Source organism: Oryctolagus cuniculus, chromosome 7 (genome assembly GCF_964237555.1).
Source record: "Oryctolagus cuniculus chromosome 7, mOryCun1.1, whole genome shotgun sequence".
NCBI classification, from domain to species: Eukaryota; Metazoa; Chordata; class Mammalia; order Lagomorpha; family Leporidae; genus Oryctolagus; species Oryctolagus cuniculus.
Genome location: NC_091438.1, coordinates 72,217,807 through 72,233,300, shown reverse-complemented (window position 1 = coordinate 72,233,300; position 15,494 = coordinate 72,217,807). Strand labels below are relative to the sequence as shown.

The 15,494-nt window shown below is 37.7% G+C and overlaps 1 long non-coding RNA gene across 1 annotated transcript in view; it reads left to right on the top strand.

Annotated features, from left to right (window-relative positions):
* The window catches only part of LOC127493665 (uncharacterized), a 53,524-nt gene extending 38,240 nt beyond the window's left edge, over positions 1-15,284 (top strand). The window contains exon 3 of the long non-coding RNA XR_011390558.1: positions 14,457-15,284. This is a non-coding gene — a long non-coding RNA (uncharacterized lncRNA). The remainder of the gene's footprint in view (positions 1-14,456) is intronic.
* The last annotated feature ends 210 nt before the right edge of the window (positions 15,285-15,494 follow it).

Sequence of the window (15,494 nt, the reverse complement as noted above, 5' to 3'; positions counted from 1 at the left end):
TCTCCTTTCCCCTTGGCATGTATAGACCTCTGCTTGAACCAGTAGAGGAGTTTAGGACTACGATTGTCTAATAATTTCCCCAAATAATATCTCTTTATGGGTGTGCCCATGGCTATCTGGGGATGTTTCCTGTGATTGGTGTACTTGATTTCAGCCGACTCTAATTATCATTTGTGTTTCCAAATCAGACTATGACCTTCAGCCATTGAAGCTAAGTACTCTGACTCCCATCACTCTCTTTTCAGGTCTTCTAGGCCTCCTTACATCGTCACACAGGAAACTGGGTCCATTAGGCAAGATTCATTGTTGAATCTCCAGGAAGTAAGGCACACATTCTGTTTGTTCACAAGTTACAAAACTAAACTGAGATTTCTAGTTCTCTTTCCTTGCCCATCCTTCCAATGTTGGAAAAGCCAAGACATTTTCTATACATCATATAAGTGTTCTCCCCTATCAATTCTTTTTTTTTTTCCATACTTTTTATTGACTGCATGCTTTATTTTGGAAAGATACTAATTTTCATGTTATCATATTTTTTGAGATTTCAAATCATATGTTTATTTTATCTTTTTTCAACTTTCATTTAATAAATATAAATTTCCAAAGTACAACTTTTGGATTAAAGCGGCTTTTCCCCCCATAACCTCCTTCCCATCTGCAACCATCCCATCTCCTACTCCTTCTCCCATCCCATTCTTCATCAAGATTCATTTTCTTTTCTTTTTCTTTTCTTTTTTTTTTGACAGGCAGAGTGGACAGTGAGAGAGAGAGAGACAGAGAGAAAGGTCTTCCTTTTTCCGTTGGTTCACCCCACAGTGGCCGCTGCGGCCAGTACGCTGCGGCCGGCACACCACGCTGACCCGGAGCCGGGAGCCAGGTGCTTCTCCTAGTCGCTCATGCAGGTACAGGGCCCAAGCACTTGGGCCATCCTCCACTGCACTCCCGGGCCACAGCAGAGAGCTGGACTGGAAGAGGAGTGACCAGGACAGAATCCAGCACCCCAACCAGGACTAGAACCTGGTGTGCTGGCGCTGCAGGCAGAGGATTAGCCTATTGAGCCGCGGCACTGGCCCAAGATTCATTTTCAATTATCTTTATATACAGAAGATCAACTTAGTATACACTAAAGATTTCAACAGACTGCACCCACACAGACACACGAAGTATAGAGTACTGTTTGAATAGTAGTTTTACCATTAATTCACACAGTACAACAAATTAAGGACAGAGGTCCTACATGGGAAGTAGGTGCACAGTGATTCCCATTGTTGATTTAACAATTGACACTCTTATTTATGACGTCAGTAATCACCCTAGGCTCTTGTCATGAGCTTTCAAGGCTATGGAAGCCTCTTATGTTCATAAACTCTGACCTTAATTAGACAAGGCCATAGTCAAAGTGGAAGTTCTCTCTTTCCTTCAGAGAAAGATGCCTCCTTCTTTGATGGTCCATTCTTTCTGCTAGGATCTCACTCAGAGAGATCTTTTATTTATTTATATATTTATTTTTTATTTTTTATTTTTGCCACAGTGTGGTGGCTTTCCATGCCTGAGAAACTCTCATGGGCTTTTTAGCCAGATCCGAATGCCTTAAGGGCTGATTCTGAGGCCAGAGTGCTGTTTAGGACATCTGCCATTCTATGAGTCTGCTGTATATCCTGCTTCCCATGTGATCATTCGCTCCTTTTTAATTCTATCAATTATTATTAGCAGACACTAGTCTTGTTGTTATATATTTTTACTGTTCAGTGTTTTTATTTGTGTGTGTTTAATTTTATACGTTGTTGCTTATCAAACTTTTGGAATTAAAAATAACAAGCACCTTTGTTTTCAAGACTTTATGTTTTAACAAAATCCATCAGCTCAATATATTTAATTTTTTTAGGTTGTAGCTGCTTTCTCTCTGACATGATATCTATTCTTATAAGGTATTTGAATTAGGAGAAGGAGATAGTAATAGGTCCATGGGACTACAGGGAATGCAATTGGAGAAAAACTTTGCTTACATTCAAAATACTACTAATAATTTCTATACGCTCAACTTTAAAGGCTATATATCTTGCCCTAGAGGGTTTTACAGAAAATTATTATATAATTTGTATTAGTTTAGAAACAGAATTAAGTAGCTTCTCTAAGAAGACCTATACCATCCCCTTCATTTTAGAGATAACAAAACTGGTACTTAGAATAAGAGATTAATTTGAATAAGAATATGCAATTTGTCAATGACAGAACTAGGACTGGAACCTGAGATTCCACATGCTTTTCTCTGCTCTATTTTGATCACATAGTTAGGGAGATCTACTTTAATTTCAATGAAATTGTTAACCTCTTTGGAGATAGGCATATAATTCAATGTGATTTTTACAAATTATTTATGTGATCCCTGAAAGATAGAAATAAATGTAAATGTCAGGTACTAAATTATATGATAAAAATAAATTATGCATATGGGAAATAAATTTCTTGGCATTATTGTTTTAACTGAGTGCTTTAAATGAGGCAGTGAGAGGACTCCATTGAAGCAACTCACTTGGCTCTGGGATGTATTAACAGTAGAGTAACAAGAAACATTGAGAATGCAGTCCTCCCCAAATACTGAATATTCACCTGAACACAACTTCCATTTTTTTATGGCTTGTAAGAAAAATGAAAAGAGAATGAGGCTGGTTCAATGTGGAACAGAGAAATTGAAGGGCTATTTAGGAGAGGGAGCATTAATTGATTTTGACGGCAGAAAATGATCCTGATGGCAAACTTAATTAGCCATTATGAAGCTGAGCATAATTCTAAAATGAAGACAATGCATTTTAAAAATTTTATTTTATGCCATTTGAAACACACAAAAGAATGCGTATAAAACCATAAGTTATGATGCAGAAGATTAATATAAATATATGTGAACACAAGAACTAGAATGTGATCAGTGCTCTTCCTACCTGTGCATTGCTTCCAGATCCTATCATTTTCTCAGCTGAAACTTCAATCCCAGATTTGTGGTTTATCATTCTTCTGCTTTATTAAACCTTTCCAAAATACACACATGTGAATGAATTTCTTTTGGGAGTCTAAAAATTATGTCAACAGTAAAACTTTCTATTATTGTACAATAAATCTTGATACCTAAAAAGGCAAGACCCCTCTCCCCTCTTCTTCAGTATCAGAATTCTCATTACTATTTGCCTTTTCCTCTTCCATAAAAATACTGGTATCAGTTTGTCCAGTTAATTGAAAAGTTATTTGAGTTATAATTAAAATTGATTTAAAACTATTTCATTTGGAAAAAAACTGACTTTTTCTATCCACATGAATGATACCTAGTTAAGCTTTGTGCAGTAAATTTCATATTTTTCTGTATAGCTTACATACAGTTTTTGCTCTTTGTTTATATTTATTCATACTACTTATTAACAGTATTACATCTTTGTTTTTTGACAGGTAGAGTGGACAGTGAGAGAGAGAGAGAGACAGAGAGAAAGGTCTTCCTTTTCCGTTGGTTCACCCTCCAGTGGCTGCTGCAGCCGGCACACTACACTGATCCAAAGGCAGGAACCAGGTGCTTCTCCTGGTGTCCCATGCGGATGCAGGGCCCAAGCACTTGGGCCATCCTCCACTGCACTCCCGGGCCACAGCAGAGAGCTGGACAGGAAGAGGAGTGACCGGGACAGAATCCGGCGCCCCGACTGGGACTAGAACCCGGTGTGCTGGCGCTGCAGGCAGAGGATTAGCCCATTGAGCCGCCGCCCTGGCCAGCAGTATTACTGCTTTAAAATTATATTTAGAAGAGCCATTAGAGTACCAGGGTTCAATTCCTAGCTCTGGCTCTTGACTTCAGCATCTTGTAAAGGCAGACCCTGAGAATGGTGGTTATGACTCAAGAAATTGGGTTTCTGCCATTGATGTGGGAGACCTGGATTGTTGTCCTGATGCCTGGATTTGGCCTTGGCCCAATCATACACTGGCCTTTATATATCTCAAAATGATTTTACTTTGCCTTAATATCAAAAAATATTTTCTTTTGGGTTGACAAGGCTTTTCCATTCATTATTTTAAATACGTTCATTAACAATATTTTTGGTTTAATCTTATTTCAAAAAAGAAATCTGCTGTTATTTCTTCTGTGAATGTTTCTATCAAAGACAGATGGACTTTTTTGTTGTTAAAGATTTATTTATTTATTTGAAAGTCAGAGTTAGAGAGAGAGAAAGAGGGAATGAGAGAGAGAAAGAGAAAGAGAGAGAGAGAGAGAAAGAGAGAGAGAGAGAGATATCTCATATCTACTGGTTCATTCCCCAAATGGTTATAATGGCTGAAGTTCGGCCAGGCTGAAGCCAGGAGCCAGGAACTTCTTCTGGGTCTCCTACATGAGTTCAGGGGCCCAAGCACTTGGACAATCTTCTGCTGCTTTCTCAAGTCTTTAGTAGGGAGCTGAATTGGAAGTGGAACACTGGGTCTCGAGCCAGTGCACATATGGGATGCCAGCACTGCAGGTGACGGCTTAACTTAACCCTCCACCAAATAAAGAATTCAACAACTAGTAAGTAGAAAAACTACTGTTCCTCGAGAGTATAGACAAGGGCTGTAAACAATAATCAAATCTCAAAGTATCAATTTCACTCATATCCATGACATTATTTGTCCTCTGTATATTAATTACCACAAATCAGGGAAACATATGATATCTTTTGGAAATTGGCTTATTTTACTAAGCATAGTGGTTTCCATTTGTGCCCATTTTGTTGCAAAAGTCAACATAGTGTATATATATCATAATTTCTTTATCCCGTCCTCAGTTGATTACATCTGGTTGATTTCACATCTTAGCTATCATGAAGTGAGCTATAATAAACATGGGGATACAGATAACACTTTCATATGCTGATTTCCTTTCTTTAGGGAAATTCTCAGGAGTGGGAGGGCTGAGTCATATGGTAGATCTAGTTTCAGATTTCTAAGGAATCTCTATACTGTTTCCCATAAATTTGTATTAGCTTACATTCCCACCAACTGTGCATTAGGGTACCATTTCTCCTACATCCTCACCAGCATTTATTGCTTTTTTGATATTTGGAAGATGGCCACTGTGACTGGGGTGAGATGAAACCTCAATGTGGGTTTTATTTACATTTCCCTATGGCTAGTGATCCTGAACATTTTTTCATGTGTCAGTGATTTGAATTTCATCTTTTGAAAAATGCCTATTTGTGTCCTTTGCTCATTTCTTAACTGAATTGTCTGTTTTGTTCTTGAGTTTTCTGGGGCCACCCTTGTGGCATAAACTTTGTCAATGCTTAGTTGGTTGTAGATAGGTGAATTTATTTCAGTATATGACAAACCCACAGCCAGCATCATACCGAATTCAAGGATAAGTTGGAAGCATTTCCACTAAGATCTGGAACCAAACAGGTTCTTTTTGTTTGGAGGGGCGTGCTGACTGAGATAGTTCCAAAGGTTTGTCTTATAGCTCAGATATTCTTTCTTCTGCCCCTCTAAGTCTGTTGTTAAGGCTTACCACTGTAATTTTTACTTGACATATTGAAGTCTTCATTTGTAATATTTCAAATTGATTTCTCTTCAATATCTCTATCTCCCAGCAAAAATTTTCATCCATGTCTGTATGGCTTTCTTTAACTCAGGAATTTTCTACTCATTGTTTTAGTAATCTTATGATCATTCTTTTGAATTCCTTTGCAGGCATTTCATTAATCTCTTCCTCTTCACTTTCTAATATTGAAGTGTTGTTGTGTTCTATTGGGTTGTCATATTGTCTTCCTTGTTCAAGTTTCCCATATTTCTGTGATTATTTTTTAGGCATTTATGGAGCCACCTGGTTTTCTCACCTGACGGCTTTTATCTTTAATATATGTCTCTGTGACTTAGTGGAGCGCCTGCTCCTTCAGTGGATATTCAGAGGTGTGAGCTGTGTGGGGTCATGGAGCTCCAGTTAGTGCTCTGGTGTGGTACAAGAGTCCCGGGTGACTCAAGTTGGGTGTGGTATATCTCCACTATTGTCAGTAAGGGGAAAGGTATGATCCCATCACCTGCTGTGATCACTGCCTCACCTCCTCTCTGCCAACGTGATCAATGCCTGGGGTGAGCATTCGGTAGCTACAGGCTCCACCCCTGCCCAGTGCAGGTCAATGAACCACACAAAGAATTTGTGCAGTTCTCACTGTGAGCACAGAACCCTCTGCAATGACCCACCTTAAGCACTAAGGGAACTCTGAGCCTTTGAAGCCAGACAGAGTATTTGCTCAGGGACCCATCTATACCCCAAGCCCTATCATGCTGTCACAGAATCCCCACAGTCATCATTCACAGAGCTCTAACAGTCAGAGGGAGCAAGGGATCTGCTCTCAGCCCCATTGAGCCTGGTCTCTCTGTGGAGAGAGCAGAGGAGTTCCCAGAGCCTGCTGCCTGTTGATCTTCCTTGGCAGTGTGAGTATGGTCACTCGTGATAGAGTTAGGGGAGGGGAGTGCCACACAGGCTTAAGTGGGTACCCTATCCCATGCCAACCTCCAGGCCATACTTAAAGTCAGAAGGGGCTATGAATTTATCCCTCAGAAAAAATCCTCTTTCTTGTGCACAAGCCATGGCTGCTTTCACTCGCCACATCAAGATAGTTTCTTCTCTGTGCTTGTTGTGGGGAGCCCTTGTTGGGGGTAGTGATGGGAAGCAAGCAATGTGCTCTCTATGCACAAGGTTAGCTGGGCACTCTGCCCCTTGTTAGCACTCCGCCTAGACTAAAAGTCAGTGTAGGGGGGCTGGCATTGTGGTGTAGTAGGTTAAGACTCTGCCTGGCATCCCATATGGGCACTGGTTTGAGACCTGGCTGCTCCACTTCCTCTTCAGCTCCCTGATGATGGCCTGGGAAAGCAGTGGAAGATGGGCCAAGTGCTTGTGTCCTTGTACTCACGTGAGAGACCCAGAAGAAGCTCCTGGCTCCTGGCTTTGGATCAGCCCAGCTCCAGCCATTGTGGTCATTTGGGGAGTAACCCAGTGGATAGAAGACCTCTCTATGTGTCTCTCCCTCTCTCTGTCCATAACTCTGCCAATCAAAATAAATAAATAAATGAATAAACAAACAAATAAATAAATCAAAAGGAAAAATGCCAGTGTGGTCCACATGTTTCTCCCTAAGGCAATATCAGCAGTGACATGGGCTTCTTCTCTCCTCTTGTTTCACTGAGTCTTATTCTTCATCACCAGCACTACTCCTCCTCCTCTTCCTCCTACTCCATCTCCTCCTCCTCCTCCTTCTCCTTCTTCTTCTTTTTTTCACTGCTTCACCAAAAAGTTGGAGGCCTGGAAACATGATCCTTCCTTTGTTCTTTTCATATCCTGGAGCAATTGAAGTTAGTGTGACTACACCATATTCAGCCATCTTGGAAGTCCCTCTCAGTGTTTCTGAAAGCCATTTTGTTGTCAATGTGCACTATCTAAATTTTGACTATGAAGATGCATATTATACATGTTTATATGGGATCACAATCTTTCTAGAGAGTCACGTCAGTTTATTTTGAGATGTCTCACTATATTTTATGTAACAAAATACAATTTCTAGAAATTTCATTTCCATTTTCATAGCCTAGGATACAAATTTGATGTGGTTGGTATCAACCTCATTAACTGTTGCTTTTTGAACCTAAATAATTCTTTTCTTGGATTAATTTAAAATATTTTTAAAAGGAAAATACTGATTTAAGTTTACTTTTTGATTTAAATTAAAACTACTTCAAGCTATATTTCTATTGTGGGTTTGGTTTAACTCCTGGCTCAAATATAAGTATTAATTTTAGTGGGTAATTTTGAATTGAATATCAAATAGAAAATAATTTCAAAGGATTTGTGTGAGAAGTTTTTGGTATGAATGTGCTTTTTCCTTTTTCCTTTTTTCCTAGTATGCATAAAATAGAAGTTCTTTATAATCTCTAACATGTCTGGGTATTTCCATGAATTTCTTCTGCTCAGAATATGTATTGATTTCTTTGGAATACAATTCTCAGCTTTTGTGTGAGCAATAAAGGAGATTCACCATTATATTTAATATAGGATTTTGGGGGACTGGTAAAAAAGCTCACATATTGAAGATATGTTCTTGCATTGTGATTTGGAAGGAATTGAATATAAATCTTTATAGATTTTCCTCTTTACAAAGCTTTGCCACTGAAATTTCTAAAAATATATTTTATAGAAATGGAATGAAATGGTTATCTGCATTGCTGAATGATTCTATAGTTCTCTAATAGATTGCTCCTAAGAAATTTTATAGAATGTTTTGTTGCTTACTCGATGACTGTAATATTTAATTTTAATTTAGTGCTGTCATGTGAATAATAAGCAAAGCTGGAAATTTTTGATTTGCAATTCTCCACATGTTAGTAATTATACTAACTAGCAATTCACAACCAACAAGTCTCGATCATGTTGAATTATTTCTGCCATACTATCCATAATTTTAAGATCTACTGCTTTGTGCTATTGCTGTTGTTTCATATATTTCCTTCCATGGAGAAAATCCTCTCCAAACCCATTCAAGTCTAAAAGAAAGCACACACCCCTGAGGCTGTAAACAAAAAAAACAAAAAATTACCTCCTTTTAAGGAATACATTTCTCTCTGCAATTCATATCCATTAATTATGTAGAAAGTGAGTTAGACCTCTTGTGTTGCTTTAATGCATATAATACAGCAGTCTATAAAGTGCAAAGTAACTTTGCAGAAAAGTTCAATAGCATATACCATTTTTGGGAGATAGTTCCCATATGGCTGGAAAGGCTAAGCAGCCAAATGATTTAGACTTCACTGTTAATGGCTGAAATTTGAAATAGCTGGGATAAATGCACTTCCCCTGATAGCCTATCTGGACAATCCCATCTTGGTCCTAAGCATCATACCCACTATCCTCACTTCTTGAAAAAAATATTAGTTACTTACTCTAGAGCAACCAATTCTCTCCCCGCCCCCATTCTTTCTTAACTCTCAGAGTAACTAATGCTTATAGCTTTTTGAATACTTACCTCACTGTCTTTGTAAATTGTAATCTTTTTCTGAGTTCTTTGAACTCTCTGAGACCTCCCAAATGGTTTCAGCACCCAGGAAAACTTGAGATATATAATAGGCTCCAGTATATCGTTGAATAAATGAATTGGTGTAACTGATCATAGCTATAAACATTTCTTCTATTAACTAACAATTATTCATTGCACATGCATATGGGTGTCTCCATTGTGCCACACAGAGATAATAGCATGGATGGTAAGTTTTGCTAGCTAGGTTGATTGCATGCTTTAGTCTAGATTTTTTAATGGGTATAAGTGAACATAATTAATAACTTAAGGATGAGAAAGAGAGAAAGAGAGAGAGAGAGAGAGACCTCTTGCTCCTACCTGTTCACACCTCACATTGACTGGGGCTGGGCAGGGGTCAAAGTTAGTAGATAGGAGTAAACAGGAACTCAGTCCAAGTCTCCCACATCAATAACAGGTCCTGAACCACTTGAGACATTCTCTGTTGACTCTCAGAGTCTACATTAGCAGAAAAATAGAGTCAAGAGTCAGAGCCAGGTATGAAACGCAGGCAGTCTGATGATGTAGGACATGGATATCTTAACTGACTTCTTAATTACAAGGCTTAAGCACCTACCCCTACATTGCAGTTATAAAGCAGAAATTCAGTATTGATTAAAAGTAACAATGCAGTCTTCCTGACTTTGCAGGTCATCAATACTCTCTGCATGCATTGGCAGTCCTCTGTTGGTGCCTATGTCACTCAGACTGTCATGATGCTTTGTACATGAGAAAGAACATGGGACAAGGTAGATACTATTACTGACCTCATGAGAGTCTAGAGGAAGAAGCAAGTATTTTGCAAATCACTCTTGTGATTATTGTTAAAAAGAAGAATGGAATGTTGTAAGAATATAAAAAGGAAAGTCCAGTGTTTGAGCTGTTTCCTGTACCTAGGAAAACTCTTGCTGCTATTTGTCTAATGTAATTTTTATATCTGAGTCTCATTGCCACAACCTTAACCAACTCTCTCACTCCACACCAGGCTCACTAACTTAGATCCTTATTTTTGTTTCACATCATTATTTTGTGTACCTGAAAATTCATTGTCATATTTGTGTAATGTTGTGTAATATGCAAATTTATATGGTTACTCATTGTTTCTATTTCCCTTTAGATTTTAAGCTCCATGAAAGTGAGGGCTGCATTTCTTTTGTTTTCTGAATTCAGCATGTGTTCAATGAGAGCAAATTGCTTGAAGGAAGAAACGAACAAATGAGTGAATGAAGTGATATTTTAGCTAGATTCTGAATAAAAGTGAATTGAATGTAGTTAGATATAGGATGTAGGGAGAGTGCCTATCAGAAAGAACACTGTGAAAGGCCCTGACATGCCAGAAAAAAAATAAATGCATATTTTTGAAGCAATTCCAGAAAAATGGATGGTGGAAAGGCAAGAAGTAAAGAGGAGAAGGGCACAGGTAAGGCTGGAGGAGCTGGGACATGCTACATCTGCCACTGGCAGTGTTCCAACTCGTTCCAACTCTATATTGCATTTGTGTGTTTATAAGGTATATATACAATTATGAACATATACATAATATGCCTAGTCATTACACTATATTTCAATCTCCTAGTTAATTAAACTGCAAATATATATATATATATATTTTCTGTATTCCAAAATACTCAAGATGAACACTTCTCAATTCAGCTATTTGGAACAGTGTTTGAAATGCAGATCACTATTGGAGATTACAGAATAGGCAAAATGACTTAATAAATAAAGAAAAAACACAGTACAAAGCACATTCAGATTCAGTAGGAGCCTTCCTGTGTGCCCACAGAGCCTGTTGGCAAGCAGCTGTATAATGGGAGGCTGGCTGCTCCCGCCCTGCCTGAGGTTTGCTTCAGAGCTATGGTTTAGTGGGCTTTTTTTTTTTTTTCTCTGTGTGTGTTTTTCCTCTATGATTATCCAAAACCAAGAATGCTGTTTACAAATAGAAATGATAGAGTGGAAATAGAATTTCCCACCTAAGGCTTTACCTAACCAGTTAGCCTCTTTGTCAAAAGCTTGTATACAGTCACATACGGCCACATGGATAGTCTACACAATTACTTTCAAATACAAATGAGATTTGAGGTTACATTTTATTGTGTCTAGACCTTGATGTTCAAACTCAGGAAATTATACTTCAGAGTCTAAGTGACTCTGTGAATCAATGATGTTTACAAACACAAGCACATTTGGAGTCTGGCCTTAGGCAGGAATATGCTGCATTTACACCACCAGCTACAATTGTGATTGGAGAACAAAGAAAGGTGATAGAAACAATAGGATTGGCCTTTCAGGTTTTCCTCTTCTTAAGAGTTTTCATAGGTCATTTTGTTAAGCTGTGAACTCTGTGTTGTCTCCATGTTAAATCAGTAAGAAAACAGGAAGCTTTCTATTTGGTGACCTCTTGCAAGGAAGTGAACCCCTGGATTTATTTGAGTGACTCATTTCATTATTTACAGTCACACAAAGGCATGTGCGACCTTGTGACCAGAATACAGCCTCCTGGAGTGGTGCTGGAGTATATTCCTTCCTGGGTTGGGGTCTTTCAGATGACAGGCTCTCAACACATTCATTGAATGTGTCAGAGAACCAAGATCCTTTCTGACAGTACTTTCTTGGCTGTAAATAGATAATACTCTCAAGGGAAGATATTAGTTGTTCCCAGTCTCTGGAATACACTCGAGTGGTAGTATAATGATAGCTGATGCCAGTTAACATTTACAAAAGGTTTATTTCATCCTAAATATTTTTCATATATTAAACTGTTTATTTCTTATGATGCACATAGAAAGTAAATACAGATTAGGAAACTGAGGCACAAAATGGTTATAGAAAATTAGACAACTATGTGCTACCAAGCTGAAAATTGAATACAAGCAGTGTGACTCCAGAATTCTATGCCTTAATGTCTATACTGTATTGTTACTGATGAGATGTGTTATGGCTTTTTACATGAGACATTGATCTTTATTTTTCATTTTAGCATTGTGTTTATTTTAATTGTATTAGAAAAATGCAATTTGTATATCAAAGTCAAGATTTCATAGATATTGGTCAGGATAGATCTAAATATAAAAAGTAACTCAATTTAAATTGATTTATATGAAGATATTAAATAAAAATGTAGTACAAGTGATACAGATATGACAAAATCGGTGGCAAAATAAATACTGTGTGTCATGCATTCTTATCCACTGAAGGACAGGGGCCCAGAGAGGACCTGTTTGGTTTGGAGCAATACCAGTGCATGGGAACATTTACCCTCTTCTGCAATTTAAGGTGCTGCTATTTCACATACCACTATTTTTAGTTTTTTTTTCTCTCACAATGGTAATTGTAGTAGCAAGTGTATGCTCTACTAAATATTGAGCGGTAGAAAGATTTTTCTATGGTAGACATACTTTCTCATTTTTCCAGGATCAGACCATTCATTATTATGTTTAAATATTTCTAGTAACTTACTGCAATTTGATGATCAACTTAAAATTTACATTATCGATTTTAGTGACTGGATACTTCTTGGGGGCACATTTGGTAGCTCACCAATCTTTGTACCAGACATGTACAGAATGCCTACAGGATTTAATTGAATACATAAGTTCCTACCTAAAATCGAGCAGGACACAGAGAATTATTTCTTCCTACCACAGATTCTATCCCAACACATAAGTTATTAGATATTTCAAATTTCTATGTAGTTTTCTTCTAAGATTCCATCAATTAGCAACTTGTCAAAGTGTTACAAATCATAGAAATATTTTCCTTAAGAATAGAGCTTAAGTAACCTAGTAAAATAAATTCTTGTGATTGTTACATGGTGAGTAAATTAAAGGGTAGAAGAGCTATAAAAATTAAATTGCTGAACTTATTCAAAGTCAGGAATGACCTTTTAAGGATAAAAAAATATAATACCTTTATTATTTTCAATCTGAACAGGGTTTCCAATGGTATCACCTGCTCCTGCCTGACCAACTTATGTCCTTGGCATACTTCTAATGCTTTGCTTCAAATTTCCTGTATCATGAGGTTTAAATGTTCAATGACTGGTGACTAGTTTTTTTAGTCCATTTTGTTACTATGACAAAATGTGTTAGGTGGCATACTTTATAACTAAAGAGATTACAATTGGCTTACAATTCTGGTAGCTGGAAGATCCAAATACCCTGGTGCTGACGTCCTTCCTGGTGAGGGCCCTCTAGGCTGCACGGAGGAGAAGCATAAAAGCAAAAGGCAATAGTCAGAAGAAACCAATCATGTGGACTAGCCTGTTTTATAACAACTCACTCTCATGAGAGCTAATTCACTCAAGTGAGACTCAACCCACTCCATGAGACCAGCATTAATCCACTCATGAACATGGAGGCCAATGACCTAATCACTTTTCAATGCACTCCACCTCTTAAAAGTTCCAACACTGTGAGTCTGGGGACAATGCTTTCAGCTCATAAACTTTTGGGAGATAAATCGTATCCAAACAGGAGCAGCAAGATCAAGCTATAAGAGATGTCTCTGGAGAAGTCCCTGAAAGCTTCTTCCAAAGTCTCCACAAAGGATGATTAGAGATCACAGACAAATTTCTCTATTAGGGGTTTATTTCTCCATTTGGAGAAATTGTATTTTCAGAAACCCCATGTCATGATAATAATAGTGCAAGTAACACAAACAACACTATAATTTGTTATTAAGACCTTGATATTTGTGTTAGCTAACTAGTACAGACTCCATAAGGAAAGTTGTCACTTCTGAAGAAGTTTTTTTTCTCTACACAACGAAAAATTCATTTTCTACAACTTACAAACAACAAGAAGAAAATCATTCACAGTTTTATCATGCATTGTAATTTTACATATTTGGTGTAGATTTCTTTAAATTAAGTATGTATTTACAAGTATGTTACTTGATAATATTTCTCATGCATTTTGAACATCTTTCCAAGACACTTAATATTATTGTATAACATGTTATTTTGTCTCTTCAATGTATTATTTTATAGGCAAACTCCTTTTCTAAAAAAAATTAAGTTGTGTACGTATTTTTGCCATTGTAAACAACATTACATTGAAATTCCTTAGAATTAACATTGAGTATTGATGATAATTTCATTAGAATAAGTAGTAACCGAGTACCCCCCTCCCTTCTTCTTTACCCCAAAAATGGAGTGGCATTAGATGCCATAAAGCTTGCAAAGTTGCACTCCTTGGCAAGCTATGAGACTAAGCAAAAGGAAGGTCATTGGTAGAAACATATGAAACAATTCCAATGGTCAACTGCTTCTTCTCTGACACTTTCACCAAAAAATTCCTGATCCTGCCTACGGTTCTGCACAGAGTTGAAATTTGCTTGGTAAGTTATACAACGGTTCCTTTCAGCACTCTTTTGACTCTTCCATAGGTATTGGTCTACTCTCTGCCATTGGACCACGAACAACTTGGGAGCCAGAAGTTGCCATTACCAAATAAAGACTTGCTGCTCCAAACAAGTGACGTATCAAACTTTAAGTCAGGATGCTATCTTTACTAGTATTCTCAACAAGAAGTTTTTCTTCAAACTGAGATTGCTTTGTTTTAGTAAACAATGTGATTTTTGTCCACTGTTGACCCTACACTTGGCAAAGTGCTGTCTTAATAATTGTTAATAAAGAAGGCAAAGGTGCCATGATGGCACACACATAGTAATAAGCAATGTGATACACATTTCTAAAAGGATATGTGTTTGAATAAATATTTTCATAAAGAGTTGTCATCAGAGTATGTAATATTTCTGCAAAAGACATGATATAAAATTACCAAGGGGACTAGATTAATAAATTTACAAGTAGCTCTTCATTCCACATTAATAATAATTCAAGAGACACCTCTAATCATGCAGCTGACCTGTTCTATGAAATCAAATTAATAAAATGCTCCAAGAACAATGGGTTTTCAGGCGCTTAAAGAGTTCATCATAATGATAGGACTAAGAGCCAAAGGGATCACATAAACAAGACTAGTGTCTGCAAATACTAACTGATAGAATCAAAAAGGGAGAGAACGATGCAACATGGGAAGTGAGATACACAGCAGACCCATAGAATGGCAGATGTCCTAAACAGCACTCTGGCCTCAGAATCAGCCCTTAAGGCATGCGGATCTGGCTGAAAAGCCCATGAGAATATTTCAGGCATGGAAAGCCAAGACACTCTGGCAAAAAAAAAAAAAAAAAAAAAAAAAAATGACCTAAATGAAAGATCTCTGTGAGTGAGACCCCAGTGGAAAGAACAGGTCATCAAAGAAGGAGGTACCTTTCTCTGAAGGGAGGAGAGAACTTCCACTTTGACCATGGCCTTGTCTAAATATGATCAGAGTCGGTCAACTCAAAAGGCTTCCATAGCCTTGGCAACTCATGACAAGAGCCTAGGGTGATTACTGATGCCATAAACAAGAGTGTCGA